The sequence below is a fragment of the Perognathus longimembris genome, chromosome 27 (assembly GCF_023159225.1).
Source record: "Perognathus longimembris pacificus isolate PPM17 chromosome 27, ASM2315922v1, whole genome shotgun sequence".
Lineage (NCBI taxonomy): Eukaryota > Metazoa > Chordata > Mammalia > Rodentia > Heteromyidae > Perognathus > Perognathus longimembris.
Genome location: NC_063187.1, coordinates 5,820,802 through 5,839,105, shown reverse-complemented (window position 1 = coordinate 5,839,105; position 18,304 = coordinate 5,820,802). Strand labels below are relative to the sequence as shown.

At 39.1% G+C, this 18,304-nt stretch overlaps 1 pseudogene; it reads right to left on the bottom strand.

Moving 5' to 3' along the window:
- Nucleotides 1–2,649: 2,649 nt before the first annotated feature.
- Nucleotides 2,650–3,951, bottom strand: LOC125342722 (annotated as a pseudogene).
- Between the last annotated feature and the right edge of the window lie 14,353 nt (nucleotides 3,952–18,304).

The following is an 18,304-nucleotide window of genomic DNA, read 5'->3' as shown; positions in this document are numbered from 1 at the left end:
TGTTTGTCTAAGGGCTGGTATTGAGTTATGGCATGGCCCAATAGCTAGGGCCAAAATATTACAACCAAAGAACCTATCAACACAGCTATCAGGAGAGTTGCCCACTGTGACCAGTGGAACAGTGGCTGACACTAGTTCTCTCCATTTTGCTCTCTGTTATATTTCTACCAAATGCCAAGCTTTCCCTAATAATTCCTGATTGATTGGCATAAAACAGCAACCTTTTCCTAAGTCTACACATGAGGAGCAAGTCCAGGCTTTACCTACTTTGTAAGACCATCCCAGTGGAGGATATTTACATGAGATCTTTCTGGTTTACATTTAGATGACATCCCAGAAGTCCCTTAGGCCTGCAGATGCAGGTACAGGTAAACATAGTTTCACACCTAAGCCCCAATTCTGTCCCAATTTATATTATAGCCAATATGACTACATACCATCTTTCTTCATAAGCTCTAATTTTAAGACATACTGATCCCATTTGCTATGTCCTCAAACTATCCAGGGATTGTCTTCCTTTTTCGAATCTGAAGGGAGTCACTTGTTTTCCCTAATTCTCTTTCTAAGGTCTTTGCTTATCCCCACTCATGCCCTCTTCTACAAAGACCATCTGCCACTTACTTCAACATTCTGTGACAATTGACGATTGTTACTTTTCAAATCCCTTTCTTATCCAGAAGAAACCATTTTTTCCCTCTATTTTTACAGCAGGCCATCAGTTCCCTGAAATTGTCTACTTGAAAATCTCTTACAATATCCAATTTTCTTAATAGAGCTAGTTAACTCCAGTCATCTCATAAAGATCCCCCCCCCCCAAGTCCAGTTTCAGCAGATCCAAAGCACTTTCCAGCAGGACTCAGCTGCATGTGATAGAGTCCCATCTGCTTTTACCATGGTAGGGGTGCTCAGGGTGAAGATGGAGATTCTTCCAGATGACTTGATCCATGCTCAAATGGAATGGGCTGGGGCCATAGTGATGTCAGTAGGCAGAGTATCCCAGTGGCTCCAGTAGAATGTCACAACTTCTTCTGGGTTGCCTGCAACTTTCTGTGTAGACTTGGTAGAGAAACCTAACCTAAGTTAACTTGAATCCTTACTTGAGTGAAATCATCTAATTTTTTCCTGGTTGCTTTAAAAAAAAACAACAAATTTCCACATCCTGTAAGGTGTCTTATTAAACACTTCACCACTCTAATCAAGAAAGTACAGTAATATGGAATTAACCTCATCTAAAGATGTAATAACCAGTTACTGCAACTGTTGCTCACTGTAAGGAAGCTCTATGAAATAGAGCTATACAGAAACAATTCCCTGCCAGGGATCAAACAGATTGAATAGGGTGTAAATATGTGTGAAGACATAACAATGAAGTTTTCCCCTCTAAGTTATATTAGCCAATAGAAAAGAAAGAGCTTGGCAGACAGGAACATTTTAACATGTTTATATAAAGCAAAATGCTGAAGATTCTTTTCAGTAGTCTCTAACTAGGTAAATGTTAAAGATGTACAGTTTTTAGAAATACTGAAGAGAAAATTGTATCTTTGTCCAGATGGCTGTCAGGCTTATTAAAGGTGAGAGCTGGGTACCAATGATTCATGCTTGTAATTCTAGCTACTTGACTGAGATCTGAGGATCACGGTTCAAAGCAAGCCAGGAAGGGCAGGCTGTGAACTCTTATTTCTAATTAAGCACCAAAAAACCCAGACATGGAACCACAGCTCAAGTGGTAGAGTGCTAGCCTTGAGCAAAAAAGCTCAAGGGACTGTACCAAGCCGAGATTTCAAGGCCCCAGTCCCAGCTCACAGAAAGATAAGATGATGAGAGCCACCAGTTGTAACATCAAACTCTGGTCACTTTCAAGATCTGGAAGATTCAGAGATGTAAGAACATTCTAGAATCAGGTTCAGACACTAACATTGGTATTTTTAAAAATGTCATCCCATCTAACCATTGGAGGAGGTAGTAACATTAAGTTGGAATTTTAAACAGAAGGTCAGTTACCAGAGCTATAAACAATTATAAATCATTGTAGTGAAAAATGTAGCAGAAAAGGATTAGAATTCATATAAAAAAATCAGAACTGAAAAAGCAAGAAAAAAAGAGAAATATTTAGTAAATTTACTCAAATAAAAGCAGTTTAAAGAATACATAAATGAAAAATAGTAGAAATCTATGTACAAAACAAGCAAATATAACTTAGTCAGCTCCAGACATTTCCAGTTAAAACATTCATAAATATACATATTTACCTTTTTCTTTATATAGAGATACATACATGAAGGGAAAATTCTGGAAAAAAATCAGAAATACTAAAATACACACTCAGTTTAAAAATGGTTTGGAATATGTTTATGGAATATGTTACACAGACAACACTCTACATAAATGTGAACCCGTGATTTAATTCCATGATTTTTATCATGCCAGAAGCATGATTGGTTTTAATTTTTTAAAAAAGGATATAGTGCTATCATATCACATTGGCTTAATAATAATTAAGGCATTTTATATACACAGTGTCAGTGTGGACAAATTTTTTTATATTGATTACTTACTATGATGTTTCAAACTTTTAGTCTTTTCAGCATAAGAAAACAACTGCATCCATTATTTTCTTATAAAAGACAAAAATTAATGATTGGTCTTTGTAGTTCTAGTAATAAGTCCTGTCTTGTTTTTTCATATGGTATCAATGATCTTCCTTCGCAGTATTGCAGTAAGACCAGTAGTTCTTAAACAACATTACCAAAAAAACGAAGCATCCCAAAGCAGCAAGTGAACATCTTCACAGTGCATTTTCCCCTCACTGAAGTTGGAGCTGCTCCTTTTGGATATTTTTCCACTTCAATGTGAAGTAGATTGCTAAGAGTTTCATTAGTGGTTTCATTGTGTGCCTTTTGAAAAAAAACTGGTTTTAATTTTTTTCCCCACGGTTCACAGTTCTTAGAAGAGACTAGTTTGGGGAAATCATATAATCCAATGATGGTCAGAATAGCCTGATGCGCCTTAGTAGATGAGATCAATCTCTCAATGTAGCTGTAACAAATAAGCATCTACATCCTTAGTTATATTACCAGTATATCCTGGAACCAAAGTGAGATGGTTTTCCTGTTCCCACAAGCCAGTTAATTGTTGTTTTAAAATCTTAATATTTCCATCATTTATAATTTCCGTTTGGGATGATAGTTGACCACCATCGTTTTATTACTGCTTGAAGCCAGTTTAGACCAACTATTACATACTCTTCAAATTTGCTCTTAAGTAATGACTTAACCAGAGGCAACAAGTCTACAAAGCAGCCAAGTGAGACATACTGCTTTTCTTCCTGCAAACTATTGGTGAGCACAGGAAGGCAGTCTACCACAACTCCAAGATCTTCTACCCTCACCAAATAAGCTACAAGTTCACTTATACTTCTCTTTCTCCAGAATGTTAAAGCTACATTCAACCTCAAAGTCCTGCTGAATAACACTTGAGCCATTGTTTAATGATCCTGAGAAACCTCAGGAAAAAAAAAACCCCACTAAATTTTGATGATGATAATGGGCTTTCTGTTTGTGAAGAAACAGCTTCACTGGAGTTCACCAAATATGTTCGATTATCATGGTGTAACTTTTCAGGCAGGTGGCCTGCAGAAGCCAGTTCATTTTCTTTATTTGCCATGTCACAGCCCCCACTTCTAGGGGACTGTCTTTTTCTTTAACAGGGATTTGGGAAGGGATGATAAGCTTTCTTTCTGTGATAGATCACTTTGTGTAGTTTATCTGTGCTTTTCACAGCTTGTTCCACTGTTCTATTTATGTAAGCAGCTAACTGTTTTGGAGATTTCTTAACTTCCTTCATGTTCTTACTAGTGAAACTGGAGTTCCTTTTTCTAGGACGATCAATGAAATGATCCTTGATAGTATTATAAAAATTTTGTTTCTTAACATTGCGGATTTCAGATGCCATAATCTCTTAAATACCGCGCCTCATGGTGCCATGACGTCCAAGCCCAGCCTCGTGACGAGGAACCCCCTAGGCAGTGCAGAGCAGCCCTCAGCTCCTGTCCGGGCCTGACTCATGGCCATTCAAATGCTTCCTGGTTGCTTTTTAAGCACACTAGCTTTTGTAGGCTGGCACATCACTGGACAGCTTTGAAGACATGTTTAGACAATGGCCCTTGGCCATAGTTTCCATGGCAATAACTTTCAGTAATCAGATATTTCCAATAAGGCTAGGAATTTTTTAAAAAAATGACTCTGGTTCTTTGATCTTGAAGGGGGAGCTGATGAGCAAAGATCATCCATCTTCTTTAACTTTTTCAGGCTGACTCAGGGGCATCGACCTGACCTAGCCAGGAATCTATAGAACCTTTGTCTACATTACCAAGGGGTTGTCAGGACTAGTTACTAGGAACTTTATTCCAAACTGGACTAAATATGTAACTTTTTAACAACTGCACAGACCTCTTCTTGGGATATAACAGGGTAGTCTTTTAACACTCTGGTTTGTAAAAGCATTTTCCACTCTGGCGGGGAAAACTGAAGACATAACAATGCCTAAACAAACTTTGCAGGCCTTAGATCTCAATAAGGACAAGATCTCAGATCCATGAACATACTTTCCTAAACAGATTTTTCAGCTTAAAATTCTCACTGCCAGTCAGGGATTTGAGTAGATTCAGGGGGTTGTGATTTTAAACTATACCCCATTTAACAAATTTAGCTTGACTACCCACTACCACAGATGACTGACAAGTTTATGTTCAGTTACAAAGTAGATAGATATGGGAAATAAAAGGCATGCCTACTAAATATTGTTCTAGGCAATGCTGACTCTGATTAACTTTTGAAAGGCCATACACAAGTGACTTTAGGATCTGACAACATCTCTGCCATCAAAGCATTAGCTTACTGCCTCTGGATGCTCCATCATTTTGTCCCAGGAGTGACTTTTCCATGCTGGTCTAAATGCACCTTTGGCAGTTTTCTTGGTCCATCACTGGACTTGGGCTCAGGGCCTGAGTGCTCTCCAGGTCCAGGGAAGCAATCTCACACTTTGAGCTCCACACAACTCCATTCCCAGCACTCTGCTGGCTGATTAGAGACAAGACTCTCACAGGGACCTTTCTCTGCCCGGCCTGGCTTCAAAGCGCAGATTTCAGATCAATGAGTCTTCTAAAAGGCAACTTTACTCCATTTAAAGCAACAAGGTGGTCCACACAGTAGTAGTTTTTAAGCATGATCTTATCTGGAATTTATTGAGGGCCAACATTACATCTGACAAACTTGTTGGAATTGTCTGTCCTTTTCCATGTGCCTGTAGAAAACTGTTACAAAAACCCTACAAACTGGAATAGCAATTAAACAATCATTTTGGCAGCCTTAATTGTTCCTTTGGTCCAGTTTAGAACAAATATTTAGGGAAATGCCATATCTAAAAATCCACATTCGATCTGTAAAGTCTTTTACCAATCTCAACTTTCACATGTACGCTTTAGCTTTCTCATTGCAATTTACAGTTTTTGGAAGCCTAAGTGTTGTCCATTGCTCCAGACTGATGTTTCCACTTTCAAATTTTTTAATCTAGAAATATATTCTTGATTTCTGAAGCCTTTTACTAACCTCTGCTTTAACACCTTCACCTCAGCCATTATTTGCATCCAGGAAAACTCTGGAGATGAGGTGCACATTGCCTTTTGGCTGCCGATTTTAAAAGAGCCAGTTTTTTTCTTCAGTCCCAGTCACTGCATGAAGACCATTAAACTAAATGACAATTTTTTTCTTAATGTAAGAATTACAATTACAAAATTAGAAATACTCATCCATTCAGCTTTCCAATAAATTAGTGACAATCATTAGCCTATTTTGCCATTTCTTCCTACATACAGAAAGTTCATGAGAATTTACTTCTAGCCCCATTAGTTTAATATATATACTTTAAAATTCTTGCCTGATTATACGTAACTTAAGATAGTTAAGAGTCCTACTATTACGTCACAGTATATACATAAAATTCTGTACCTGAATCATTAAATTGATACCCAAAACAATTGTAGCAAAAGTACATTCAACAGGGTACACCAGAAATACAAACACAATAATTCAGACTTAGCATCTTTATTTTTTCAATACATCTAAATTGCAAAATACAGATAAAACTTTTAATCCTCCTTTAAGGTTTTCCAATATTAATTATCCATCCTAAGGGGCACTTTTAGAAATTGCAGTCAAATCATTCATTTTTACCACCAGGTTTCCAATGTTCACCTGAAAACAAAAGAGACAAAAGAAAGGCCTCCATTGGCCTGTCCCAGAGAACAGCCTATCTCCATCCGACTCCTCGGAGCTTGATTAACTGTCTTGGTGCCAGCTTGCCCTCTTCCATCATGAATGGAAGCCCCTTATGGCTGTCCCACCATATGGACTCCCTCCAGGGCCTGTACCACCATGTGGACTGGCTAAGCTGCACCTTTGCCAGATCACCCTTCAATCTCGAGGATAGGCACATAGGCCCATCCTAGGTTTTTCCTCTCCTTTCCTATTGGATTCTGACTGAGAAACCCAAGCAGTTTTTTTTTTTTAACAGTGATAAACCTTTACATCCAAATTTCTGGCACTTTGTCCCAATTTTTTAAACAAAAATAAACATATTTCAAGATCCCAATGCCTTTTTTTTTTTTTTTTGCTAAACCTTATAACTTGTTTACAGTGAAAACAGTCTTATGCATTAAAATACTCTGTTTTTCAACTGGAAATTAAGGAATCCTTAGAAATCTTTTAGTTCCTCTTTAAAACAATGTAGTAATCCTTCAAAACACTTGGTAACACCCAAACTTGATGACCATTTGAATTTAACCTTAAACTCACTCAATTTTACAGCATACTAACATTCATGAATATGTTTACAATCTCACATGCACACACACTCACATACATATTCAAAAGATCTTAAAGCATGCAAAATAAACATCGGCCATCCATTTTCCAGTGGCAAGAGGTATTTTATGCAAATTTTCTCCTGCAACACCCAAATTGTAAGACAAAACATTTCACCAATTATTTTAGCATTCTCCAGCCTCATTTTCCAGGGCTGGATAGTTTTAGCCCAACATTTTAGCACGCCAAATACTTTTCTCCTAAAGAAGGCTGAGTGGAGTTAAACGCAACCCACCCAGTACTTGACTCTAGTCTTAAGTCTGATTTTAGCTAGGAGCATTTTACAATTTTCTAAGATTAGCCAGCTGTTTGAACCAGGTCTGCTCAAGTTCTCATGGAGAGCATGGGCCACAGCGTACACAGCATTATATACATTGTAACTGTTTACAGACATAGTCATTTCAATAATGTGCCCAGGCAACCAATCCAAGGAGGCATCACGAGGACAGTTTTCCCATGTTACACAGTCAGACTCAGAATCTGAGCAATTAAAAGAGACAAACCACAGCCGAGCAAGAAAATAGTCTTCTGTGTACGTGGACGGGTTTACTGCCTTGACAAAATCTGTGAATCTGGTAACACTTGGGTGATGATGTGAAAAGATGAGAGCTACGTGCAATGACCCTATCATGAAATATTTCCTCTTTGTGGTTGAATCCCACTGTGAATTCATGATACAAACTTTTCCTTTTATGAAATATTCCTCAACAGACATCATTACATAGAGTAGGGATTCATAATCACCATAGATAATGAGGACATTTGCTGAAGATTTATTTATCTGGTCATAAAATGTCATGAAGTTTAATGGCATGACATGGTTTTGGATTTCTAGCTCAAAGGCTACACAAACTATTCTTATCCATCTCTTCTTTCAATTCAGGAAGAATCCACAAGCCATTCACATCTTGAAAGGTTAACAGTCCCACCCAGTTCCTTCTGAAGTAAAGCAGCAAGGAGACTATGGCAGTGGCTATCGACGTGTCCTTTGAGGCCATCTGATAGAGACCAGGGAACTTCTTGTGGTCATTCAAGGCCTGATCAAAGTCCCAATGGTGAGCTAAAAGGAATGAATATTGGATGCTCCATGAATGAGAAGATTTCTATCCACCACAGTGTCAATCATGATATATTTTATGTAACCAGTTGATGTAGGTGGAAGGCAGGTTTTTCTTTTAGCATTAAAACAGTTTTTAATGGTTTACTTCATATCAGTTTGTTCATACCATGCCTTTTGATCTTTGTTACTATTTCCATCAGATCTTCCCATCTAATCAGTCCTACCCATACTTTGACTCTCCTAGTTCTATTTTCACATGTGTACATTGAATATCATGTTGTATTATCCCAACCATGTACTCCCTATTTCTCTGCCTCTTTGCACATTCCCTTAATACATATATCCCCCAGACAAGATATGCTCCATTTTTCTTGTGTTCATGTTTTTGCTGTTTGTTAGTAGATGAGGGTGGTCATACCATGGAATTCCATCCTTTTGTGTGCTACCCTTGGCAGCTTAATCTTGAATATATGCATATGGATATGTGTGGTACATATTTATTTCATTTGTGTTCACATTGTAAGTGTAACTTTCACTTATGAGAGAACACATGACCCCTTTCTCTTTCTGAGGTTGACTTACTTCATTCAACATATCTTGCGCAGGCACCTGAATGTGTGTGTGTGTGTGTGTGTGTGTGTGTGTGTGTGTGTGTGTGTGTGTGCGTGCAGGGGCATGAAGTCAGGACCTCATGTACCTTCCCGACTTTTTTTCTCCATAATAGCACTGTACAGAGACTTCCAGGAAGACGGCGGGGGAGCAGCAGATCCCTAGCTGAGCTCTCTTCAACACTGCAGTTTTCCTACCCCATAGAAATTTTTACTCCTAGAAAGACAGCTAAAGGAAGTTATAACAGTACAGGGATTCTGGCCTGGTAGGAAAAATCGACTTTGCTGGTCTGAAAACACAGATTTGAGCTTCAGACAGCATCCTGCCACCACGCCAGTGTTGTCGCCAGCACAGCACCCAGCACAGCGACCCCCCACTCCATGGGGCTAAAGCACAGAGCATAGACTAAGGAGAAATCCTCCAGATGGTAGCAGACACATGCAGATCACAGGCTGAGCATGGATGGGCTGAAATCACAGAGAAAGCGTGAGTACCCCACGAAAGACCTTCTCACAGAGCAGCTTCTGAGAGGTAGCCCTTCCCTCACTGCCAGAACAAACCGCCATCTTTGACACTGGCATAGGGTCAGACCAGACTGGAACTAAAGCGGGCCTGGGGAAAGCGAGGACAAAGGAGCCATCTTTGAAAAGGGCAAGAGGGACCAATCAGTGAGAGCCAGCTCCGCCCAGGAGAATGCCTCCTGCCCAAGTGGGAAGCTCGTTCTGGGCCAGGGCTTAGCCAGAGGTGTCCCGCCCTGCCCGCCGGAATTTCTAAATTTAAAGCAAAAGCAGCGAGTAGCTACTGGCAGTACGGAACCACCAGATGGGGGAACAAACAGTTCCTGAGTCTGATAAATGGTCCCGTCACAGAGGAAGCCCAATTCCCAGCCCAAAAGAGAGCTGAATTCCATAGCTACCTCTGCCCAAGAGGCCACCCTGCCCAGGAGAGAGGAACCTCCCCCAGGCAAGCAACTGTCAGCCAGGTAAACCAGGCCGGAGGCGCCCCACCCTGCTGAATCCACAGCCTATTCAAAGCCAGGCATTAAAGGCAGCGGCCCCACTGCAGACAGAGGAGCCACGGTTCCTGAGACTGTTCATGTCCCCATCTACAGTGGATGCCCAAAGCCTACCTGCAAGCTGTGCGAATCACAGAGACTCAAGATTTCACCAACAGGGGAGGAGGGTCAGAACAGATCCACCCCCTGCATACTGAAAGCAAGTCAAACCAGCAAAGCAGCAAAATAGACTGCAAACCATTGCAAGGAAGCCAGAGACTGTAGAAAGCCCAAACAAACAAGGAAGACTCCATTTTTTTTCTCCTCAAATATTTTTTAAGCTTTTTTAAAAATTAATTTTTATTTTTATTTATTTATTTTCACTTCTGAAACGTTGTTGGTTTTTTTGGTTTCCATTATTACCTGTTTGTTTTATCAAGTTTTTTTTTTTTTTTTGGTTGTTCGTTTTCTGGATTTTTCCCTCTTTATTATTATTATCATTATTGGCCAGTCCTGGGCCTTGGACTCAGGGCCTGAGCACTGTACCTGGCCTCTTCTTGCTCAAGGCTAGCACTCTGCCACTTGAGCCACAGCGCCCCCTCTGGCCGTTTTCCATATATGTGGTTCTGGGGAATCGAACTGAGAGCTTCATGTGTAGAAGGCGAGCACTCTTGCCACTAGGCCATACTCCCAGCCCCCTTTTTATTATTTTTTAAAATAATTTTTCTCTATTTTGTGCATCTGTCTTCAAGTATTTTTTCTTTATTTCTCTCTTTGCATTCTCTTTTTTAAAAATTACTTTCCAATGAATAACACCTCCACTCTTTTCTGCTAATTCTCCATTGTCTATCATTTTAACCTTGTTCTTTCTACTGATTCTACTCTTCTCCACATTTCCATATCACTGAAACTAAACCAAAACCATCCCTCCCTCCCATACATTTTACTCTATTCTCTTTACTAACTCTAACTTACCTTCCTGACTTACTTCCAGGACCTCCAGATTCCATTGACTCCTGGTTATTGGATAGAGGGTATCCCTGCTTAAACCGAGTGAATCAAAGGGGTTCATAGAGAAAGCCAGTGCTAAAAGAACTTAATATAAGAACGAGAATTGCTCATAGGGTTGTAACAGTAAATAAGTAACTACTGAACACAGGGCTCAGGATCGGTTGTTATACTGAAATAGTATTCTTTAGAAACACCAAGTCTAATTTTATATACAATTATAAAAGGAATCTGTATATAATTGTGAACTTCTAAGATTTACATAACAGTGCTTGGTAAGGTCTGCTTTGGGTCTTAAATGGTGTTCACAGGTGCTTGTAGATTGGCATTTCCAACCCAAATGGGCAGAAAAAACACAAGAAAGATGGCAAACAATGGAGTCTTATCTCCCACTCAAAACAACCAGGAAGCAGAACAGTCAATCAAAAACATAGAAAAGAACCCTCAAAATGCTCTACAAAGTCTACTGATGAACAGGATAAATGAAAAGCTTGACTCAATACAGCAATCCTTCCATAAAGTAATACATGACTTCATGGCCTCGACAAATAGAAAGAAATGAAATTCAAGAGTCAAACAAAAAAATAGCTACCCAGCTAAAAGATTTGAGAGACAGCATTCAAAACCAAATTAATGAAATTAAAGAAGTAAAGAAGTAGAAACAGGACCTAAGAGATGACATGGAAATTATCTGGAAAGACCAGTCAGAAGGAAAAGAGATTCGAAATCAAGTAGCTAGCCTAGAGTCCTGACTAACTGAAGCAGAGGATCGAATCTCAGGGGCTGAAGATTCCCTAGAATCTATGGAGAAAGATAAAAAATCAATACAAAACCAATCCAAGCGACAAAACAGATAGCTCCAGGAGCTTCAAGACACAATCAGGAAGCCCAATTTAACGATAATAGGTATTGAAGAAAACCTCTAGAAAGAAGTTAATGCAATAGGCAACACATTCTTCTCCACAGCACATGGAAAATTCTCCAAAATAGATCACATCTTAGGGTGCAAATAAAATCTGTACAAATTCAGAAGTATCAAAACCATTCCCTGCATTCTCTCAGACCACAATGGAATAAAATTAGAACTCAATTCAAACAGCAACAGCAGAAAATTCTACAATTCATCGAGACTAAACAAGACAATCCTAAACCATCAGTGGGTCATAGAAGAAATTAAAACAGAAATTCAAATGTTTATGGAATTCAACCAAGATGAGGACACAAAGTACCAGCTCCTTTGGGACACTGCAAAGGCAATACTCAGAAGAAAATTTATATCTCTACTGCATACACCAACAACCTGGAGAAACAGCAACTCAATAATGTAAGGAAGCACCTTAATTTCCTTGAAAGAGAAGAACAAGCCACACCCCAAGCCAAACCCCTCAAGTCAGTAGACAGAAGCAAATAATTAAAATAAAATCAGAATTAAATCAATTAGAGACCAAAAAAAAAAAAAGGTCGATAGAATCAACAAAACAAATAGTTGGTTCTTTGAAAAAATCAACAAGATAGACAGACCCCTAGCAAACCTGACCAAAGAACGAAGGCAGCACACTCAAATAAACAAGATCAGAGATGCAAAAGGTAACATCACCACAGAAACAACCAAAATTCAAAACACAATAAGGGACTATTTTGCAAACGTTTATGCCAACAAATTTGAGAACTTGGAAGAAATGGATGATTTCCTAGAAAAAACTGATATCCCCAAACTCAACAATGAAGATTTAAACCTTCTGAACAGACCCATATCCAGTATTGAAATAGAAACAACAATAAGTGATCTTCCATCCAAGAAAAGCCCAGGTCCAGACGAATTCACAGCAGAATTCTACAGGCCTTCAAAACAGAACTCACACCAATATTTCTCAAAATCTTTAATGAAATTGAAAGAGAACGTTCACTACCAGACTCATTCTATTAAGCCAGTATAACCCTCATCCCAAAACCAGCCAGGGACTCATCACGGAAAGAGAACTATAGAACGATTTTCCTGATGAACATAGACTCAAAAATTCTCAACAATATTCTGGCCAATCTACTTCAACAGGTCATCAAAAAAATCATACACCATGATCAAACTGAATACATCCCAGGGATGCAAAGTTGTTTCAATATATGCAAGTCAATTATTGTAATCCACCACATCAACTGCTAAAAACCCTGGAAAAACTGGTATTTCAGGGAACATTCCTGAATATAATGAAGGCACTTTATGACAAACCAACAGAAAGCATAACTCTAAATGGTGAAAAACTAAAGCCATTCCCTCTAAAATCAGGAGCAAGACAGGGATGTCCAATCTCTCCCCTTCTCTTTCACATTGTACTAGAAGACCTAGCTAGAGTAATTACACAGGAAGAAAATATAAAGGGGATCCAAATAGGAAGAGATGAAGTTAAACTTTATCTCTTCCCAGATGACATGATCCTATATCTAAAGAACCCCATAGACTCTACCCCCAAAATATTAGAGCTGATCCAAAACTTTGGCAAAGTTGCAGGATATAAAATAAAGCCTCAAAAATCAATAGTATTTCTATATGCTAATGACGCAAACACCAAGGCTGAAATCAGGAAAGCAACTCCATTTGCAATAGCCTCAAGAAACATAAAATACCTAGGAATAACTTTAACCAAAGAAGTGAAACCTCTATGATGAGAACTTTAAAAGCATGAAAAAATCAAATTAAGGCAGAACTAAGGAAATGGAAGAATTTCCCATGCTCCTGGATTGGGAGGATTAATATAATCAAAATGGCAATATTGCCAAAGGCTATCTACAAATTCAATGCAATACCCATTAATATCCCAACACCATTTTAAAATGAAATAGAGGAAGCAATCCAGAAATCCATATGTAACAATAAAAGACCCAGAATAGCAAAAACAATCCTAAGCAGAAAGAACAGTGTTGGAGGAATTACAATACCCAACTTCAAGCTGTATTATAAAGCTATAGTAATAAAAAGAGCTTGATATTGGCACCGGAACTGGGCTGAAGACCAATGGAACAGAATTGAAGACCCAGAAATGAAACCACATAACTATGCCTACTTCATCTTTGATAAAAGAGCTAAAAAAGTAGGATGGAAGAAAGATATCCTCTTTAACAAATGGTGCTGGCAAAACTGGTTTAACACCTGCAACAAACTAAAACTAGATCCTTATATATGACCCTGCAACAAAATCAATTCCAAATGGATCAAAGACCTCGAAATCAAAACAGATACCCTGAAAATTCTAAAGGAAAGAGTAGGAGAAACACTTGGGCTCCTTGGCATAGGGTGGAACTTCCTTAACAAAGACCCAGAAAGGCTACAAATCAAAGAAATGTTGGACAAGTGGGATTGCCTCAAACTGCACAGCTTCTGCAGTGCAAAGGACATAGCTCACAAGACAAATAGAAAGCCCACCAATTAGGAAAAGATCTTTACCGGCCGTACAATGGACAAAGGCCTCATATCTAAAGTATATGCAGAGCTAAAAAAAATTAAATTCCTCCAAAACAAATCCTCAAAGAACCAATAGCCCCCACATCAAGTGAGCTAAAGACTTAAAAAGAGACTTCTCTGATGAGGAAATTAGAATGGCCAAGAGACATATGAAAAAGTGCTCTACATCACTGGCCATAAAAGAAATGCAAATCAAAACAACATTGAGATTCCATCTCACCCCAGTAAGAATGTCCTATATCAAGAAAACCAACAATAACCATTGTTGGAGGAGATGTGGCCAAAACGGAACCCTACTTCATTGTTGGTGGGAATGTAAACTGGTTCAACCACTCTGGAAAGTGGTATGAAGACTCCTCAGAAGGCTAAACATAGAGCTCCCCTATGACCCAGCAGCCCCACTTTTTGAATCTTTCCAAAAGACCATAAACAAAATCACACTAAAGCCACCAGCACAACAATGTTCATCGCAGCACAATTTGTCATAGCGAGAATCTGGAACCAACCCAGATGCCCCTCAGTAGACGAATGGATCAGGAAAATGTGGTACATATACACAATGGAATTTTATGCCTCTATTAGAAAGAATGACATTGCCCCATTTGTAAGGAAATGGAAAGACTTGGAAAAAATTATACTAAGTGAAGTGAGCCAGACCCAAAGAAACATGGACTCCATGGTCTCCCTTATAGGGAATAATTAGCACTGGTTTAGGCTAGTCACAGCAGAGGATCACAAGAGCCCAATAGCTATACCATTATGAACACATAAGATGATGCAGAGGGAAATGAACTCCATGTTATGGAAACGATTTTTATATCACTGTTGTAACTACTGTCAATGTGGTATGTGTAACTATAGCTTCTATTATTGATAATCTTCTTGTATCTCCTTCCTGTGGTTGTACCTACACTATCTGTATCTTATCTGAGTATATTGGAAACCATGTATACTGGTAAACAGTGGAATATACGGTAATAAATGACAAACAACTACAAAAGCAATACTTGTAAAATTGTTTGGTGTAAATGAACTGAACAACTCATGGGGGAAAAGAGAAAGTGGGAGGTGGTTGGGGGCAGGAAGAATGACGTATGAGGTAACAACCAGTACCAGAAATGTATCCAATGCATAATGTACGAAACTGTAACCTCTCTGTACATCAGTTTGATAATAAAAATTAAAAAAAAGAAAAGAACACCGCTGTACAACTTGAACTACACATTACTGTGCTTTTTGCTTGTTAATTAGATAAGTCTCAGAGTAGCTAGCATTACAGTTGTGAGCCATCATCACCCAGTTCCACATACATTTACACTTTACAGTCATCGTTCAGTTCCTCATTTTTTAAACAAAAAGAATTGTTAAGGCTTAAAACTTCAAATACTTCATCTGTTCTAATGTTTCCATCATCCTTGCTAAACAATGGAATTATATTTCCAATTACCTTGGATTTCTACTCTCTGATATCTAAAAGTTTGATAGGTTCATAAATTCAGTCTCTCCATAGCATTCTGTTATAACAACTGAAATGGCACCAAATGAGATATGACTTTAAATGTTGCTAAACTCCTTGCTCTTACCTGTGGAAACCTGTAAAGGTCCAGAAATTTCCCAATTTGGGCAGATATTACTCCTGATGGTCCTGTTAGTAATGCTATACACTCGTTTTCTCTTGTACAGGAGTAGTTTGGAATGTTGTAGTTCCCAAAGAGGCTAACAAAGGGATTTTCAAGTGTTTTCCGAGCATCGAGCTGAACATTATGTATATAAAACCCCAGAGACACATTACATAAAAGAGCAGGTTTTTCGTTGATCTCTTCAACAGCGAAAGTGAAGGCCAAAACAAACTGGTAGTTCTTGAAGTTAAGCCTGGGAAATGAGCATCAAAATTTTGGAATATTTTAAACCTTATGACTATGATGGATTGAATGCTACATCTTTTCCAAGAAATATGTTAAACAATTACCCACTATTTGGATGGAATGTGGATGTATTCTTATGCTTAAATATAGGATTAGAGGAAATGAATGACTCCTCTTCTTTTTTTTTTGCCAGTCCTGAGGCTTGAACTCAGGGCCCCAGCACTGTCCCTGGATTCTTTTTGTTCAAAGCTAGCTCTACCACTTGAGCCACAGCACCACTTCTGGCTTTTTTCTATATATGTGGTGCTGAGGAATCAAACCCAGGGCTTCATATATGCAAAACAAGCACTCTACCACTAGACCATATCCCCGCCCCTACATGGGGACATGAATGAGAGTCAGAAACTTACTTAAGTTCAGAGAGAGCTTGCTTATTCTCCAGTACCACATGCAACACAGCACAAACAACTTGTCCATTCAATATGGAATAGACTTTCATGACATGAAATATTCTATTGCCTTTATCTTATAGTAACTGGCTCCATGTGAGTAAAAACTCTTGCTTTGAGTCCCTCGGTTTATGTTATGATTACATCAATCATATGTAGATTCAAGAGAAATGGTCTGAGGGGAGATGCATGCTAGGACATGGTATTTCAATCTTGTTCCTCTGTGGTGGATGTTAAGAGGTAGATACTCCAGGTGTATGAATTACTTTGTTCACTAAAAAAAGGTGCAACATTCAGTTTTTTGGAAAAAATATTGTAAGAAATGGGCCTACAGAGGATTACCTTAAAGGGTCCCATGGAGATAGAATGAGTACATTCATTGCCTGTTTCTCTCTTGGTAAAGTTCTTCATAAATGCCTAGAGAACTAGAGGCTTCTCATTTCGGTGGTGACTTTTAATATTTATCCATAGGTGGGCCACTTACTCTCCTATTAGTCATTCATGCACATTTGTACTTGCATCTACCTAGTATAAAACCAATCAACCAGTGGTCATATGAACGTTCTGGATCACAGAGCTACCTTCTGAAAATTTTTGATTAATTTCATTAGCAGTAAATGCAAGAAGACAGAAGTAATTTGTTCCAAGAGTACTGTGTGCATGTATGTAAATCTCATAATGGAACCCCTTCAAAATATAATTTGTCCTAACTCAAAACAATAAAAATTTCAAAAATCCAAAAGGATTACCTATTTTGGTGATGGTATATAAAAATTAAAAACTGGAGGCACCTCCAGTAATTAATAGTACCTTTGCCTGTAATCCTAGCTGATGTTCCTGAGTTAAGCCAGCTGTGGTGGATAGGACCATTAATACCTTCTAATCCCCAGTTAACCTACAGGAAGCCAGAAGTGGAGGTGTGGCTCAAGTGGTAGAGCAACAGCCGTGAGAGAAATGGCCATTCAAGAGTGCAAAGCAAGCTAAGCATTAGTGGCTCATCCCTGTAATGCCAGTGTGTGTGTGTGTGTGTGTGTGTGTGTGTGTGTGTGCGCGCGCACGCGCATGCTAGTGCCCAGATACCGTCCTTGAGCTTATTTCCTCAAGGCTCTCACTCTTCCACATGACCTACAGTTCTCCTTCCTGCGCTTGGTAGTTCCTTGGAGATAAAGGGCTTACAGAATGTTATGCCTCACACCTCCATCCTCAGAGAGCAGCCTCCTGAGTAGTTAGGATTACAGTCATGAGCCACCAGCCTGCAATCAGTATTTTTTAAAAATAAATACCCTCACCATATAAGTGTTAGGCATGAAATTTCACATGACTGGTGTGTGGGGAAGGAAAGTTTTTTGAGACATTTTGGTACAAACGTGTACCACTGACTTTGCTTAATTGTACACACACAACTTCACCCTCTTCAATGACTGCTAGGATGGGGGAGACACATGGATGCTGGAATAGAATGAAATGTCACAGCCCCTGGAAAGCAAGGAAACCCCAAGCAGAAAATGACTCCACAGTAGATACAATATCAAATAATGAGAGAAAGCTGTTTCTGGTGTCTAGGGATGAGAGGGAGGTCAGGGTAGAGAAGACAGGGCACATTCATGTGAGCACCTAGAGTTTCCGCAGCCATGGCCCATCCTGAGGGGGAGAGACAGTAAAGGAAAACAGTGTGAGAATTTACTTACAACTTGTTGTGTTCATTGCAGAGAGCTTCGTCATCACTGCCATCTGTCCCAAAGTGTAGAGGGGTAAAACCCAGCCATCATCGCATCTCCATCCATGTGTGCTTGGTGCTTCATGGTAGAAATGCAGCTAGTGCCGGCCAACGGGAGGGAAAACTGGAGGAAAATGAGTATGAAAATCAAAGTATGAAGCACCTGCCAAGGTGAAATTCTCTGGAAATGAGGCCCATAGTGTGTATTGTCATACATCTTTGCAT